Source organism: Bufo bufo, chromosome 9 (assembly GCF_905171765.1).
Source record: "Bufo bufo chromosome 9, aBufBuf1.1, whole genome shotgun sequence".
NCBI lineage: Eukaryota > Metazoa > Chordata > Amphibia > Anura > Bufonidae > Bufo > Bufo bufo.
Window position 1 is genome coordinate 28,028,973 of NC_053397.1, and position 19,341 is coordinate 28,048,313.

Here is a 19,341-nt window from a genome sequence, read left to right on the forward strand (position 1 = left end):
GCATATTAGGTGATGTGCATCTCTGTAATGAGAAGGGGTGTGGTCTAATGACATCAACACCCTATATTAGGTGTGCATAATTATTAGGCAACTTCCTTTCCTTTGGCAAAATGGGTCAAAAGAAGGACTTGACAGGCTCGGAAAAGTCAAAAATAGTGAGATATCTTGCAGAGGGATGCAGCACTCTTAAAATTGCAAAGCTTCTGAAGCGTGATCATCGAACAATCAAGCGTTTCATTCAAAATAGTCAACAGGGTCGCAAGAAGCGTGTGGAAAAACCAAGGCGCAAAATAACTGCCCATGAACTGAGAAAAGTCAAGCGTGCAGCTGCCAAGATGCCACTTGCCACCAGATTGGCCATATTTCAGAGCTGCAACATCACTGGAGTGCCCAAAAGCACAAGGTGTGCAATACTCAGAGACATGGCCAAGGTAAGAAAGGCTGAAAGACGACCACCACTGAACAAGACACACAAGCTGAAACGTCAAGACTGGGCCAAGAAATATCTCAAGACTGATTTTTCTAAGGTTTTATGGACTGATGAAATGAGAGTGAGTCTTGATGGGCCAGATGGAGGGGCCCGTGGCTGGATTGGTAAAGGGCAGAGAGCTCCAGTCCGACTCAGACGCCAGCAAGGTGGAGGTGGAGTACTGGTTTGGGCTGGTATCATCAAAGATGAGCTTGTGGGGCCTTTTCGGGTTGAGGATGGAGTCAAGCTCAACTCCCAGTCCTACTGCCAGTTTCTGGAAGACACCTTCTTTAAGCAGTGGTACAGGAAGAAGTCTGCATCCTTCAAGAAAAACATGATTTTCATGCAGGACAATGCTCCATCACACGCGTCCAAGTACTCCACAGCGTGGCTGGCAAGAAAGGGTATAAAAGAAGAAAATCTAATGACATGGCCTCCTTGTTCACCTGATCTGAACCCCATTGAGAACCTGTGGTCCATCATTAAATGTGAGATTTACAAGGAGGGAAAACAGTACACCTCTCTGAACAGTGTCTGGGAGGCTGTGGTTGCTGCTGCACGCAATGTTGATGGTGAACAGATCAAAACACTGACAGAATCCATGGATGGCAGGCTTTTGAGTGTCCTTGCAAAGAAAGGTGGCTATATTGGTCACTGATTTGTTTTTGTTTTGTTTTTGAATGTTAGAAATGTATATTTGTGAATGTTGAGATGTTATATTGGTTTCACTGGTAAAAATAAATAATTGAAATGGGTATATATTTGTTTTTTGTTAAGTTGCCTAATAATTATGCACAGTAATAGTCACCTGCACACACAGATATCCCCCTAAAATAGCTAAAACTAAAAACAAACTAAAAACTACTTCCAAAAATATTCAGCTTTGATATTAATGAGTTTTTTTGGTTCATTGAGAACATGGTTGTTGTTCAATAATAAAATTAATCCTCAAAAATACAACTTGCCTAATAATTCTGCACTCCCTGTATATACAGAGAGCACACCGGTATATATACAGAGAGCACACCGGTATATACACAGAGAGCACACCGGTATATATACAGAGAGCACACCGGTATATATACAGAGAGCACACCGGTATATATACAGAGAGCACACCGGTATATATACAGAGAACACACTGGTATATACATACAGATCACACACCTCACCGGTATATACACAGATGACACACATGTCACCGGTGTATACACATAGATCACACACATGTCACCGGTGTATACACATAGATCACACACATGTCACCGGTGTATACACATAGATCACACACATGTCACCGGTGTATACACATAGATCACACACATGTCACCGGTGTATACACATAGATCACACACATGTCACCGGTGTATACACATAGATCACACACATGTCACCGGTGTATACACATAGATCACACACACATGTCACCGGTGTATACACATAGATCACACACATGTCACCGGTGTATACACATAGATCACACACAAGTCAGCGGTATATATACACCTACAGATGTCACACACACGTCACTAGTATATATACATTCAGATTACACACGTCACCTGTATATACACATACAGATCACACACATGTCATAGGTACACATACAGCACATATATTGGTATACACAACCTATACACACACATACAACTCACATGTCACCGGGATACACAACATATACAGCACACCTACTGTACACGTCACCGGTACACACAACCTAGATAAATACAGTACACACAAGATATATACACATACAGCACATATGTCACTGGTATACACACATACTGTACAAATCAACGTTATAGACATACCATACACACAACCTATATAGTCATAATGTACATACCATGTATATACACATCACATACCATAAATATGTTAACAGTACACACAACCTATATACATATACAGCCCACACACAATGGGGGTCATTTATCAAACTGGTGTAAAGTAAAACTGTCTTAGTTGCCCATAGCAACCAGATTCCACCTTTCATTTTGGAAAATGAAAGGGGGAATCTGTTTGGTTGCTATGGGCAACTAAGCTCATTCTACTTTACACCAGTTTGATAAATGACACCCAATGTATATATACACATACAACGTAGTATGTAAGTATACATACACTGTGCACCAGTATACACACATATATACATACACTGTGCACCAGTATACACACATATATACATACACTGTGCACCAGTATACACACATATATACATACACTGTGCACCAGTATACACACATATATACATACACTGTGCACCAGTATACACACATATATACATACACTGTGCACCAGTATACACACATATATACATACACTGTGCACCAGTATACACACATATATACATACACTGTGCACCAGTATACACACATATATACATACACTGTGCACCAGTATACACACATACATACACTGTGCACCAGTACACACATACATACACTGTGCACCAGTATACACACATATATACATACACTGTGCACCAGTATACACACATATATACATACACTGTGCACCAGTATACACACATATATACATACACTGTGCACCAGTATACACACATATATACATACACTGTGCACCAGTATACACACATATATACATACACTGTGCACCAGTATACACACATATATACATACACTGTGCACCAGTATACACACATATATACATACACTGTGCACCAGTATACACACATATATACATACACTGTGCACCAGTATACACACATATATACATACACTGTGCACCAGTATACACACATATATACATACACTGTGCACCAGTATACACACATATATACATACACTGTGCACCAGTATACACACATATATACATACACTGTGCACCAGTATACACACATATATACATACACTGTGCACCAGTATACACACATATATACACTGTGCACCAGTATACACACAACACACGCATACATTGTGCACCAGTAAACACACATACATACACTGTGCACCAGTAAACACACATACATACATACACTGTGCACCAGTATACACACAACACACGCATACATTGTGCACCAGTATACACACATACATACACTGTGCACCGGTATACACATACACAACACATGCATACACTGTGCACCAGTAAACACACATACATACACTGTGCACCAGTAAAAAGTGTAGAAACCCTAGATCCTCCAAACTGTGCCACTTTTTAGACAGATTTTTGGCACACAGACACATTAGTAAATCTGGGACACACTGTATATACATAGTACACACATCTCACCAGTATACACATACATAACCGGTACCTTATATACACTGTACACACATACATGTCACTAGCATATCTAACCACGTAGACGAGACGTCTGTGATTTCCCATTATGGACGCTGCTCCTTTCACAGGACTGCACGACATTATAATGATTTACGCCTCATGCACTCCACCAATTTTTTGTCGGCATCTGATGGGATGCGGACCCATTCATTTCTATGGAGCTGCAAAAGATGTGGACAGCACACCGTGTACTTTCCGCATCTGTATGTCCGTTCACGGCTCCGCAAAAAACGATAGAACATGTCCTATTCTTGTCCGTATTGCAGACATCAATAGGCAGTTCTACCTGCAGAACGGGAAAGTGCGGGGAGCACAAGGCTGGTATTTGTGTTTTGCGATACGGATACGGTCGTTTTCATGAGGCCTTATAATGCTGTGTGCCTCTGCCTGACCTTGCATCTACTGAATTACGCTTCATGCATACGACCGCATACATTTTTGCGGTCCATGTGCCACATGCTTTTTTTTTTTTCTTTGCGGACCCACAGACTTCAATGGGTTAATGGTCTGCATTTTGCAGACATATTCTATCTTTTTGTGGACCAGATATACAGATACGGAAAGCATGTGGATGATCCCTGTGCTCACTGCAACTGTATGTCCATTCCCCAAAAAGATAGAACATGTCCTATACTTGAACCCAAAATATGAACCACGGGGCCCATTGAAGTCAATGGGTCTGCAAATTATGCAGATGCAACACGAATGGTATGTGTATTTTGTGGATCCGCAATATTTGGACCACAAAATACATACGGTCCTGTGCATGAGGCGTAAGGTCAGGCCAAGACACACAGCATTAGAAACCATCATAATGCCATGCGATCCTCTGAAAGGAGCAGTGTCCGTAACGGGAAATCACGCTCCCACTTTTCCGCACTGGACGCGCTCGTCTGAATTGACCCTTATACGGAGATCAGCGGCATTGCAAATTGCGCCACTGTGTCATCTCTTCTTGCAGAAGCAGTCAGTCACAGACCTCAGATGCTGCAGGACGGATCTGGTCTCACCGTCACCTTGCCGGCCGCCTCTGCCGTTACTTAGCGGGTAGGGTTAAGGACTCCCCCTTGAATTATTCTAGCGTCTGCTCCGGTGACATCATCACTTTCACTATGATGACTGTGATGCTGCAGAAATAGCCTCTGTGCACACAGCCTTGAATCAGCAGCGATGAGACACGGCCCCCGCTATCAGATCCGCCTCATCTCCTATTTATAATCTATCATAATCCGCACTTGAAGATGCTATTTCTGTCCGGTGAGGGTCTTTTTGTGTCAGTCCACCAACGTCACTTCTGTGACGTCACTCCCATCGAGGGATCATTAGATACGGGCGGAGACGCCGCCGTGAGGAACGTCTCAGTATAGAGAGCGTCCTACGGTAAACTGTCATCATGTGAAATAAACCTTTCATGCTATTTTCTGATCGTTTTGCCTTTTCGCTTGCGTTTGTGCCTGCAGATGTGCTGTCCATGGTGGGGACTGTACCGAGATCCCGCTCACCATATACACCTAGCGACTGTATGCACTATGGGGGTCATTTACTAAGTGATATACACCTGAAAACTGGGGTATATCTGTTGCAGATTGTGGCACAAAGGGTTATTTGCGCCTCAATCTCCGACTTTTCAGGTCTAAAAAAAAGGGGTGTTGTGTCTCATTTATCATTTTCTAGGCCTGTTTTAGGCGTAGAAAATAGTCTAAATTTAATCCAGCAAGGAAGCTGTCCTACATTTAGACCTGTGGTGGATGTGCCAAAGTAATGTAGAGGCCGGCGCCTCTACTGCCGGAGTAATGTAGAGGCCGGCGCCTCTACTGCCGAAGTAATGTAGAGGCCGGCGCCTCTACTGCCGGAGTAATGTAGAGGCCGGCGCCTCTACTGCCGGAGTAATGTAGAGGCCGGCGCCTCTACTGCCGGAGTAATGTAGAGGCCGGCGCCTCTACTGCCGGAGTAATGTAGAGGCCGGCGCCTCTACTGCCGGAGTAATGTAGAGGCCGGCGCCTCTACTGCCGGAGTAATGTAGAGGCCGGCGCCTCTACTGCCGGAGTAATGTAGAGGCCGGCGCCTCCACTGCCGAAGTAATGTAGAGGCCGGCGCCTCCACTGCCGAAGTAATGTAGAGGCCGGCGCCTCCACTGCCGAAGTAATGTAAAGGCCGGCGCCTCTACTGCTGAAGTAATGTAAAGGCCGGCGCCTCTACATAAATTTGGTGCATCCACCGCCAGCGCAAGGGACGCTGGTCTTAATAAATGACCCCCTATATGTATGCACTAGGACAGGGGGTCAGCAACCTTCGGCACTCCAGTTGTTGTGAAACTAACATTCCCAGCATGCTCCATTCTTTTCTGTGAGAGTTCTGAGAAGAGCAGAGGAAGCATGCATGCTGGGAGTTGTAGTTTCACAACAGCTGGACTGCTGGAGGTTGCCTACCCCTGCACTAGGACCTCAGCACTCGCTCTCCCTTAATATCTGAACCACTCCAGCTTGGACAGCCAGTCAATAGGATACCAGGACTAAATAAGGCCACTTTTACACTTGCGGCAGAGGATTCCGGCAGGAAGATCCGGCAATCCTGACGCAAACAGATGGCATTTGTCAGACGGATCAGGATCCGTCTGACAAATGCATTGAAATACTGGATCTGTCTCTCCGGTGTCATCCGCAAAAGTGACTCGGGTAATTATTATTTTTTTTGCATTTTTAAAGGTCTGCGCATGCCGGCATTTCGGCAAGTGTTCAGGATTTTTGGCCGGAGAGAAAACTGCAGCATGCTGCGGTATTTTCTCCAGCCAAAAAACGTAAGAGGGACTGAACTGATGCATCCTGAACGGATTTCTCTCCATTCAGAATGCATTAGGATAAAACTGATCAGTTTTTTTCCGGTATTGAACCCCTATGACGGAACTCAATACCGGAAAAGAAAAACGCTAGTGTGAAAGTACCCGTTAGACCCCATTATAGTCAATGCAGTTTTGCCGGATCCGGCGATGGACCGTAGAATCTGTCAATGCCAGATCTGGCAAAATGCGGCAGGCTGCTCTCTGCTGGATCCGCTGCCGCACATGTGAACGTTCCCTTAGAGGACATGAAAAATGGTCATTTTCCACTGCCGAGTCCATATTCAAAACCCCCATCAACAGTTGCCCATTGACTTCAGTGTAAAACACTCGACCATGTTCACTCTTTGTATAAATGGTAGATTATTTTCAGTAGCCGATTTGGAAACCGCTCGATAAGGGACAGGTTACCGCTGAAGCAGTGACTTACGATTCTGGTCCTGTGTATTCTGCTGCCGATTCTGCCCATGTGAACATAGCCTGACATTTATGGCAGATCCCAACAATATGCCATAAATGTCCCAGATGGGAAAGCAATTCTCTGAAAACGTCCTCTATGGGCAGAGTTACTCTTTAAAGTGAAAGTCTAGGAAGCTGTAATGATTTATTAGAGGGCCTTCCAACCCCCCCCCCCATGGCTATTTTTTTCACTTCTATTGTTTATTAAGCAGCAGTCTAAAAATGTTTAGGTCGGAGGCAGCAGATAATATGGAATATGGCAGCCGGGATACTGAACTGCAATGTGGACTTTTCATTGCCTTTTTTATGGGGCTGCAGCTTCCTGTAAGGGTCCATTCACACGTCCGTGTGCTTTTTGCGGATCCGCAAAACACGGACACTAGCAATGTACGTTCCGCATTTTGCGGACCACACATCGCCGGCACTTAATGGAAAATGCCTAATCTTGTCCGCAATTCCGGATTCGGGCCGCACATGGTGTGGCCCCATAGAAATGAATGGGTCCGCAATTCCGTTCCGCATAATGGACAAGGATAGTACTGTTCTATTAGGGGCCAGCTGTTCCGTTCCGCAAAAACACAATAATGCACACGGACGTCATCCGTATTTTTTGCGGATCCGTTTCTTGCGGACCGCAAAATACTGAAAAAGCCATACGGTCATGTGCAAGAGGCCTAAGGGTACTTTCACACTAGCGTTTTTCTTTTCCGGTGTTGAGTTCCGTCCTAGGGGCTCAATGCCGGAAAAGAACTGATCAGTTTTATCCTAATGCATTCTGAATGGAGAGCAATCCGTTCAGGACGCATCAGGATGTCTTCAGTTCAGTCACTGAACAGCGTTTTGGACGGAGGAAATACTGCAGCATGCTACAGTATTATCTCCGTCCAAAATACCGGATCCGACATTAATTTACATTGAAATGTGCCGGATCCAGCATTAAAATATACCGCAATGCCGGAACCATCCTTGAAATCCCGCTCGCTATTAGCTAGAGACGGAGTTGCTGCAGCGCCCTTCTCATCACAGGGGCGTCTATTAGGGAGCAGGCTCTCCAGAAACTACAATGTTGCACATGATAGGAAATATTTAAACTGAATGAACCTATTTTTTTTTTTATGCAAAGTCTTGGTTGCCTGGCAACATCATCTCACCACAATGGTTTACGCTACCCTAATTCTAAGAAGAAGAAGAAGAAGAAGAAAAAACACGACAGGCCTGTGACGTGCACCTAATAATACACGGTAAGGACCTGGAAAAGCACAGAGTACAACACATTCACACAGAACATAAACTGAATGGTGGAAAAAAAATATGAAAAAAAATATATAAAATAAAAATCAGGGACATATCACCCATCTTATGTGTATGGGCAGATGAATTCCGGTAACAAGAATTCATTCTCTATCCACCGGTTAGGGGATAACCATTAGATAGGTGATTATGCAATCACTGGGACCCCCCTCTACATTAAACGTGAGAATGGCGGCCCCGCACCTGCAAAATGATTGAAGCGCACCCCCACTCCATTCATCTCTATGGGACTGCCAGAAATAGCCGCTCCAATCCTTTTGGGGTATTGTGCACCCCATTCTCAACAGTCAACCCCCCCACCACCAATCTGATTGGTGTCCCTTCTCCTATGGATAAGGGCGAACGTCTTCTTACTGGACTATGCCTTTAAGAAACACCCTGTGTGACTGGTATTAGGGGAGGTGTGCTTCCTTAGGGCACTTTCACACTTGCATTGTAAGGATCTGGCAGGCAGTTCTGTCGCATACGGAAATCCATATGCAAACGGATATCAATTGTAGACGGATGCGGATCTGTCTGACAAATGCATTGAAATACCGGATCCATCTCTCCGGTGTCATCCGGGAAAACGCTTCCGGTATTTATTATTTTCACATTTTTAAAGGTCTGCGCATGCGCGGACCTGAAGACCGGATCAGTCAATGCGGCAATTTTAATGCTGGATCCAGCACTAATACATTTCAATGGAAATTAATGGATCCGGCATTCCGGCGAGTGTTCCGGAATTTTGGACGGAGAAAATACCTCAGCATGCTGCGGTATTTTCTCCGCCCAAATACCGTAAGAGTGACTGAACTGATGCATACTGAACGGATTGCTCTCCATTCAGAATGCATTAGGATAAAACTGATCAGTTCTTTTCCGGTATTGAGCCGCTAGGATGGAACTCAATACCGGAGAAGAATAACGCTAGTGTGAAAGTACCCTAACTATGAAAAAAACGGATCACATTCTGTGTTATTGTTTCTGTATTGTGTTCTGAGTTTTCAATCTGTATTTTTTTTTTTCTTTGTAAGGGTAAAATTGAAAAAAATAAATAAATAAAAAACAACAAAACAAAAAACAATTCCGCCAAGGTTTCTGGGGCTTTGACATCATGGCGCTCGCTAAAAATTACATGACGTCCTTATTCTCAATAAGATTGTAGCGATACCAAACTTGTATAGTTTTTATTTTGTTTAATTACTTTAAAAAAATAAAAGCCTTGCATCGCCATATTCCGACAGCCATAACTTTTTTAGATGTCAGTCTACAGAGCTGTATGCGGGCTTGTTTTTTTTTTTGCGTAATGAACTGTAGTTTCTATAGATTTGTTTTTTTGTAATGCTGCAGAAAATAATAAAAATAACTAAAACATACACATACACCATGCATCTATAAATTGAAACTACTTACTCCTCTGGGCAAAAAGCAGTACTCATACAGATCCACAGAAACATGCTAAGGATTTTTAAAAAATGTACTGCACAAAAGGTGTGCTTTTGAACTAATGGTGGTCTGTGGATGACACTATTATGGGGGGGGGATATCTGTGGATGACACTATTATGGGGGAGGGATATCTGTGGATGACACTATTATGGGGGGGGGGTATCTGTGGATGACACTGCTATGGGGGGGATATCTGTGGATGACACTGCTATGGGGGGAGAGATATCTGTGGATGACACTGCTATGGGGGGAGAGATATCTGTGGATGACACTGCTATGGGGGGAGAGATATCTGTGGATGACACTGCTATGGGGGGAGAGATATCTGTGGATGACACTGCTATGGGGGGAGAGATATCTGTGGATGACACTGCTATGGGGGGGTATCTGTGGATGACACTGCTATGGGGGGAGAGATATCTGTGGATGACACTGCTATGGGGGGGAGAGATATCTGTGGATGACACTGCTATGGGGGGAGAGATATCTGTGGATGACACTGCTATGGGGGGAGAGATATCTGTGGATGACACTGCTATGGGGGGAGAGATATCTGTGGATGACACTGCTATGGGGGGAGAGATATCTGTGGATGACACTGCTATGGGGGGAGAGATATCTGTGGATGACACTGCTATGGGGGGGTATCTGTGGATGACACTGCTATGGGGGGGTATCTGTGGATGACACTGCTATGGGGGGGTATCTGTGGATGACACTGCTATGGGGGGGTATCTGTGGATGACACTGCTATGGGGGGGTATCTGTGGATGACACTGCTATGGGGGGGGGTATCTGTGGATGACACTGCTATGGGGGGGGGGGTATCTGTGGATGACACTGCTATGGGGGGGGGGTATCTGTGGATGACACTGCTATGGGGGGGGGGGTATCTGTGGATGACACTGCTATGGGGGGAGAGATATCTGTGGATGACACTGCTATGGGGGGAGAGATATCTGTGGATGACACTGCTATGGGGGGAGAGATATCTGTGGATGACACTGCTATGGGGGGAGAGATATCTGTGGATGACACTGCTATGGGGGGAGAGATATCTGTGGATGACACTGCTATGGGGGGAGAGATATCTGTGGATGACACTGCTATGGGGGGGATATCTGTGGATGACACTGCTAGGGGGGGGATATCTGTGGATGACACTGCTATGGGGGGGATATCTGTGGATGACACTGCTATGGGGGGGATATCTGTGGATGACACTGCTATGGGGGGGATATCTGTGGATGACACTGCTATGGGGGGGATATCTGTGGATGACACTGCTATGGGGGGGATATCTGTGGATGACACTGCTATGGGGGGGATATCTGTGGATGACACTGCTATGGGGGGGATATCTGTGGATGACACTGCTATGGGGGGGATATCTGTGGATGACACTGCTATGGGGGGGATATCTGTGGATGACACTGCTATGGGGGGGATATCTGTGGATGACACTGCTATGGGGGGATATCTGTGGATGACACTGCTATGGGGGGAGAGATATCTGTGGATGACACTGCTATGGGGGGGATATCTGTGGATGACACTGCTATGGGGGGGATATCTGTGGATGACACTGCTATGGAGGGGGATATCTGTGGATGACACTGCTATGGGGGGGGATATCTGTGGATGACACTGCTATGGGGGGGGGGGATATCTGTGGATGACACTGCTATGGGGGGGTATCTGTGGATGACACTGCTATGGGGGGATATCTGTGGATGACACTGCTATGGGGGGAGAGATATCTGTGGATGACACTGCTATGGGGGGAGAGATATCTGTGGATGACACTGCTATGGGGGGGATATCTGTGGATGACACTGCTATGGGGGGGATATCTGTGGATGACACTGCTATGGAGGGGGATATCTGTGGATGACACTGCTATGGGGGGGGATATCTGTGGATGACACTGCTATGGGGGGGGGGATATCTGTGGATGACACTGCTATGGGGGGGTATCTGTGGATGACACTGCTAGGGGGGGGTATCTGTGGATGACACTGCTATGGGGGGGTATCTGTGGATGACACTGCTATGGGGGGGTATCTGTGGATGACACTGCTATGGGGGGGTATCTGTGGATGACACTGCTATGGGGGGGTATCTGTGGATGACACTGCTATGGGGGGGTATCTGTGGATGACACTGCTATGGGGGGGTATCTGTGGATGACACTGCTATGGGGGGGGTATCTGTGGATGACACTGCTATGGGGGGGGTATCTGTGGATGACACTGCTATGGGGGGGTATCTGTGGATGACACTGCTATGGGGGGGTATCTGTGGATGACACTGCTATGGGGGGGGGTATCTGTGGATGACACTGCTATGGGGGGGTATCTGTGGATGACACTGCTATGGGGGGGTATCTGTGGATGACACTGCTATGGGGGGTATCTGTGGATGACACTGCTATGGGGGGGGGGTATCTGTGGATGACACTGCTATGGGGGGGGGGGGAGAGATATCTGTGGATGACACTGCTATGGGGGGGGGGGGGAGAAATATCTGTGGATGACACTGCTATGGGGGGGAGAGATATCTGTGGATGACACTGCTATGGGGGGGATATCTGTGGATGACACTGCTATGGGGGGGATATCTGTGGATGACACTGCTATGGGGGATATCTGTGGATGACACTGCTATGGGGGATATCTGTGGATGACACTGCTATGGGGGATATCTGTGGATGACACTGCTATGGGGGATATCTGTGGATGACACTGCTATGGGGGATATCTGTGGATGACACTGCTATGGGGGATATCTGTGGATGACACTGCTATGGGGGGCAGGATCTGCGGATGACACTGTTATGGGGGGGGGGGATCTGTGGATGACACACATATAGCATCTTATGCTGGTCCCCTCTGTGTCCTCTCATGTCCGTGTGTGAATAGTGACCCCATTACACCGGGCCCCGCTCACAGCAGTCTTTATATGTAAAATCTATTCATGTGATCCTCAAGCAGTGGCTCCGCTTTGCTAAACTACTGTAATCGTCTGTAGTAGTACTCACTATGAAAGCAGCGGGCAGGCCGGCAGCGTAACATCACTCACTCGGACACGCTCCTGCTCCGTCAGCTTCATTAATGAAGTGGGAGCAGCGTGTCCGAGTGAGTGACGTTACGCTGCCGGCCTGCCCGCTGCTTTGATAGTGAGTACTACTACAGACGATTACAGTGGTTTAACAAACCAGAGCCACTGCTTGAGGATCACATGAATAGACTTTACATATGAAGACTGCTGTGAGCGGGGCCCAGTGTAATGGAGTACAGCGACTGCATCGGGCCCCGCCGGGAGTGCAACAGCAGTTGTCGGCCTCCAGCCCCTCCTCCCACCCCGCGTGATAGAGGTTAACTATAACTTATATATGGCAGGCCGCGCTGTGCAGCATAGCAGCCGGCGATGTATCAGCATTGTAAAAATTGCACCATTCGCTTTATAAGACGCACTGCCATTCCAAAAGAAAAAAGTGCATCTTATAAAGCGAAAAATACGGCATCTCATTTCTATGGATCCGCAGGTGTGAATCAGCCCCAAATCTGTATTTATCTCTGGATTTCTTCCCTGTATGGAGAGGAGATGCAGGTCACTCCTCTCTGCTGAATAACTACATGAACATCACAAAGGTGTTTCGTGTCTCCCTGAAAAGCTGCGGGGTTCATCATGAACACAATGACTGTCCTGCGTGCGCACTACAGGGCGGATCTATGTCATAACACAGACACAAAACCACACTGACAGACAAAGTGTGACACAACGGTGTGGCACACCCGACCTGCTGCTGGATGACAGCGACTGCATAGGTGATTCTACGTATATTATCAGCATAGATAACCGTAGTCTCGCGATGCGCGAGCTCGCGCATGCGCAGTTCTTTTCCTGAGGCTGATGCCAGCACAGGGAAGGAACACTATACCGTCACTGCGCATGCGCGAGCTCGCGCATCGCGAGATTACGGCTATCTATCGTTGATGAAAGGAGGAGACATAGGCGGTGCTGGGCTCCTTCACAGGCGGGCACGGCTGGGCACAAGGAAGGTTAGTCACCTGAGGTAGGCGGATCGAATGAAAGGGAGGGCGGCAATTTCAGCTCGGAAGGCGGCGCTGGGCACCTAAACGAGATGGCTGCAGCCGGGCACCTTTCACCATGAGACGTCCCCTTGGACACATTTTGAAGTGATTGACAGGTGATATAAACCGCTTTTTTATGAATATAGAGCCACAGGGGCATTTGATAAACTCACTTTAGGATTCAGTGTTTTACAAGGGACATCGCCATATGTTTAGCTTATAGGGCTCATTTCTGATGACAGAATCCCTTTAAGCTCCTTGTTAGAGAACAGCAAGTTGTACAAAAAGTTCCGAAACACTGAACAGTTGGACATGTGCATTCAAAAGTTTAGAGAAGGTCAAATTAAGTTCACCTGTAAAGGTTAGAGGGCATTTTAGGTTCATCCTGAAATTTCACCCACAAGCCAAATATGCTTTTGGCCACGCATTTTTCGCTCAAAAAAATTGCAAGAAAATGCAGCTCTTTTGAAAAAATAAAATAAAAAAAAATCCTAAAGTTTCTCCCGACAACAACCCTATCTATATTACATGGTCAGTCATTCATTTTAAGTCTCCCCTGTAGCGGAGTCCTACAGAAGAAAAGTACAGTATGGCCGGACACTGATATAAGCTGGGGGTATCATCTGGCCAAATTGTCTTTGTAGTTATGGGGGGACGAGTGGAGGGTCAGAGTGAAGTGCACAGTTTCCCATTATAACGTGGACTATACGTCCCAGCAAGTGCTGAGCTACCCAGTGACTCAGAACACGGAGAAGGCACTGCTCAGCCAATGTCTGCTGGCATCAGCGTGTTTCTGCTAACTGGTACACTATTGGCATTTACCACAGTGCTTGATGTCAGGACCTATGTGGACGTCCCCAATTTTCTACTATCAACCCCTAGTCAAAAAGAAGAGCAGAAAAACAAGTCATACTGGTGCTGCGCACATACGTTACAATTCCAATTATGTTTTGTGCAGACACACCGCGTGCTGTACGGCAGAGGTATTCTCCCCTGCGGGCAAAATCCATGGCAGAAAAAAGTCAGTAGCGGATTAGTGGCTGAAAACAGGTCATTATTGGTGGCAGAATTCTAATTTGGTGAGTTTTTGGTTTAGGATTTGGAAGAGCTTTTTTCCAGCGTTTTTCTTATCCAGCCCTTGGGTGGGATTGTCTAGAAGTGTTTTTTGTGATGGAAACTCTGCTAAAAACACTTCTTCGGCTACTTGAGTTGTTGTTTTCCAGTATTGAGATCCAGGAGAGAATCTCAATACCGGAAAAAAAAAAAACAATTTCATTTAGTCCTAATGCATTCTGAATGGAAAGAGATCTGTGCACGATCCGTCAGTATTCCGTTTTGTGACCGGACACAAAACCGCTGCAAACTGCGGTTTAGTGTCCGGTCATAAAAACGGGGAAAAAAACGGATTCGGCCCTAAAACAATGTAAGGGCTCATGCACACAAACTTATTTTCTTTCCGTGTCCGTTCTGTTTTTTTTTTTTTTGCGAACCGTATGCAGGACCCATTTTAATGGGTCTGCAAAAAAAAAATAGAAGTTACTCCGTGTGCATTCCATTTCTGTATGTCCGCATTTCCGTTCCGCCAAAAAATAGAACATGTCCTATTATTGTCCGCTTTACGGACAAGAATAGTACTGTTCTATTAAGGGCCAGCTGTTCCGTTCCGCAAAATACAGAGTGCACACGGACATCATCCGTATTTTTTGTGGATCTTTTTTTGCGGACCCTCAATGGTGAGGGATCTGTTTTTTTTAGGAGCCTGAAAAAACGGATCCATCACCCATTGACTTTGAATGTATTTAGTGACGGATCCGTTTTTTTCCATTTTGATTTTACACAACCGCAACCTAACGGAGCGGATGCATCCTGATGTGTAAGATCAAAACGGATGCGTTTAATTCCGGTATTGAGATCCTCTGCTGGATCTCAATACCAGAATTAACAACGCAAGTGTGAAAGTAGCCTAAAACAGCTTCCAAAACCGCTAGTATTTTTTTCTACTTCCCCATTGACTTCAATACAAAATCCAGTAACTATCAACTTCTAAGAAGTATCGTGCCACTTCAGAAGCGGATCCAATATAGCGGCAGAAAAAAAACACCAACATGTGCACATGGTGGCGTTTTTTCTTTTTCCATTGAAATCAATGGAAAGCTACTGTTGATGTTTTGATGGTGGACTTCTCGGTGGAAAACGGCCATTGCCTGCAACAGAATCCATGACTGATTTGTGTGAACATACCCTTCAGTGATCGGAGGCCCAACATATCCAGAATATGGAGCTGAATGTGCCATTGAGGTCTGTGGACATGGCATTATGGGTAAGTTTTGCAGAAATTCGGCACTGAACACAACAGAGGACCAATAGTAGAAAGAGAGGAATACCGTCCCTCCCCAATGTCTGCAGCCACACTGAGCACACAGATTACCCTAGGGCAGTGAAGGCTAACCTCCGGCACTCCAGCTGTGGTGAAACTACGACTCCCAGCATGCTCCATTCAGAGAACAGCCACGCAAGTGTACATCTTGGGAGTCGTAGTTTTACCACAGCTGGAGTGCCGAAGGTTAGCCATCACAGCCCTAGGGGAACTGGAGTCAACAGTTTCCTGCCAATCGATCCTGAAAATGCTTTCGACAAGATGGTGGACTCGGTATAAGAGTCCATTCACACGTCCGTAGGTGTTTTGCAGTCCGCTAATTGCGGATCCGCAAAACACGGACACCGGCAATGTGCGTTCCGCATTTCGCGGACCGCACATTGCCGGCACCATAATAGAAAATGCATGTTCTATTTTTTTCGGGAACGGAATTGTGGACCCGGAAATCCGGAAGCGGACAGCACATAGTGTGCTGTCTGCATCCATTCCAGCCCCATTGAAAATGAATGGGTCCGCACCCGTTCTGCAAAATTGCGGAACGGATCCGGACCCAAGTTGCGGACGTGTGAATGGACCCTTAAACTGAGCATCACCAAGGGAGGGAAGGTTCTGCTGGCACAGGAGACGTGTAGAGACTGCTGACTAACTGGGCAAGAACGTAGGATACCGGATGAGCAATAAGAGAGGGACGAGGACCTAGGTTTCTGCATTTTCACTAAATGGCCAGACTTGTCTGAAAATTTTGCTTCCACTTACCTTTTAAGGATGCATTCCTATGGCAAGTTGGTGTGGTCAGTGATCGGTTAAAAATGTCTGATAATTCTTCTAATTCTCCAGTTCTTGGATCTGTAGTCTGACCCTGTCGAAAGAAACAGAAAGACGAGTCTAATACAAATAATACACAGAAAACCCGACTATTACGCTGAGGATATAAAAATCAGCAATTGAGGGGGTCACCCAGGCCTTTCTTCCACCAAAAAGAAACATAGTGGCCAAGCAGAGGACCCCGTGAAGAACATCATTTTGATGTTGGTCAAACCTCATGTCATCTGGAGAATCTCAGGGGCCGAGGACACATCTATACTGTTTCTTTAACGGGACACTACCATCAATATTTTTATCACATATTAAAGGCTATGTACACCTTTGGGGGCATTTTTATTGCATTGTACTCATTTTGAGCTAAAAATTTTTTTTTTAAATTGGTCTTTATTTAAAAATATGGCGTCCTTGTTTCTGTACAGGGCTGAGATGCTCTAATAGAGGGATCTGTATTTTCTCTCTGCTCCGTCAGCTAATCTGACGGGCTCCTTATCTCTGCTCTCGGACACTATAAACACTCATTAGAGCTCAGTTCTTATCTTACTGATCACAATGTGGCCTCTCAGTACTTTAGAGATAAGGTTTATAAGGCTACTTTCACATATGCGTTTTTGCCTGATCCGCCAGGGATCAGCAAAAACGCTACCGTTTATTAATAATACAACCGCCTACATCTGTATTATCTTTAAAATAGCCATGACGGATCCGGCATTAAAACCAGCCGTTTTCTATTGTGTCCGAGAAAACGGATCCGGCATGACACACGATGCAAGTCAATGGTGCTGGATCCGTTTTGCTCTGCATCCTCTCGGTTTTGTCTCCATTGACAATGAATGGGGACAAAATGGAAACGTTTTTCTCCAGTATTGAGACCCTATGCCGGATCTTAATACCAGAAAAGAAAAACGCAAGTGCGAAAGTACCAGTCACACAGAAAAACAGTTGACCCTTTGTGACAGAACAGCTCAATATTTTTAATAAATGCCAAGTGAAAAAAGGATTTTTAGCCAAAAAGGAGTAACATGCAATCATAAAAAAAAAAAATAATGCCTCCGAAGGTGTACATAGCCTTTAACAACCTGTATGAGAATATTCCATTTTTTTTTTTTTTTAGGTCACTCCATGTATTCTACTTCTTGTCCTGGCTTAACTGCCTCCATTCTTTGGACTTTTACTGCGGCCAGAGAGGGAAGGGGATGAGTGACTCGATTAAAGCAGGCATGCTCAACCTGCGGCCCTCCAGCTGTTGTAAAACTACAACTCCCACAATGCCCTGCTGTAGGCTGATAGCTGTTCGGGCATGCTTGGAGTTGTAGTTTTACAACAGCTGGAGGGCCGCAGGTTGAGCATGCCTGGATTAAAGCATCACACTGATCAGAGCAATGCTCTTCTGTGGGCATCTTTATCTAGGGCTATCACGAGAACAACAGAGTTGTCATGCTGTTATCCCAATTCTACACTACTATTATACTAATAGATAACATCTTCCCCTCACAGCAGCAGTAAACTGACAATGGTTTAGCTATATTGGAGGTTTTATAATTGGCGCTGATGGCTACAGAAGAACAACAGTTTGTATTTAATTTTCAATGGCATAGTGCTGCCTAAATGGAAAAAAAAATACAAAAAAAATAAAAAATAAATGTTTTCTATGAATACCGAGTTAACAAAAATACCCATTTCTGACTTAAAGTGTCCCTTTAAGAGAATAACATATTCAAAAAGTCCACCAGAGGATTGTCAGTGGGACCAGATTCTGAAGACTGAAGAGAACCAATTTGGGGACAACCACTTGCTACTAGGGCAGTTATCAGCAACCTCCGGCACTCGAGCTGTTCTTAAACTACAACTCCCAGAATCCGTTTTACATTTCTATGGAAGTTACAAGATCAGCTGAGTAAGTGTGCCTGCTGGGAGTTGTAGTTTCACAGCAGTTGGAGTGCCGAAGGTTGCTGACCCCTGCACTAGGGTCTATTACTTATGGGATGATTCACAAATACCCCATTAGATCTTACTGATGATACGTCCTGTGCGTTTTTTTCCCCTGAGGATCCAAGAAAATCCAGTCCAACACAGAACACCTTCTCCTTGATTCTCAAGATAATTTTAGAAGAGGTCATAGGCACTGCCCCGGACTGTTACTATGTTGCAGTACAGAATGGATATTGTACACGAGACAAGGACACATGATTGTCTGCAATGTATCATTTTATTAAAGAGAAGTTATT

General features: G+C 45.5%; 1 protein-coding gene across 1 annotated transcript in view; it reads right to left on the minus strand.

The window, feature by feature from the left end:
• The window catches only part of ATXN7 (ataxin 7), a 120,837-nt gene that overhangs the window by 80,473 nt on the left and 21,023 nt on the right, over positions 1 to 19,341 (minus strand). The window contains exon 2 of the mRNA XM_040408620.1: positions 17,048 to 17,150. The gene's annotated coding sequence lies outside the window, so the exon portion shown is untranslated. The remainder of the gene's footprint in view (positions 1 to 17,047; positions 17,151 to 19,341) is intronic.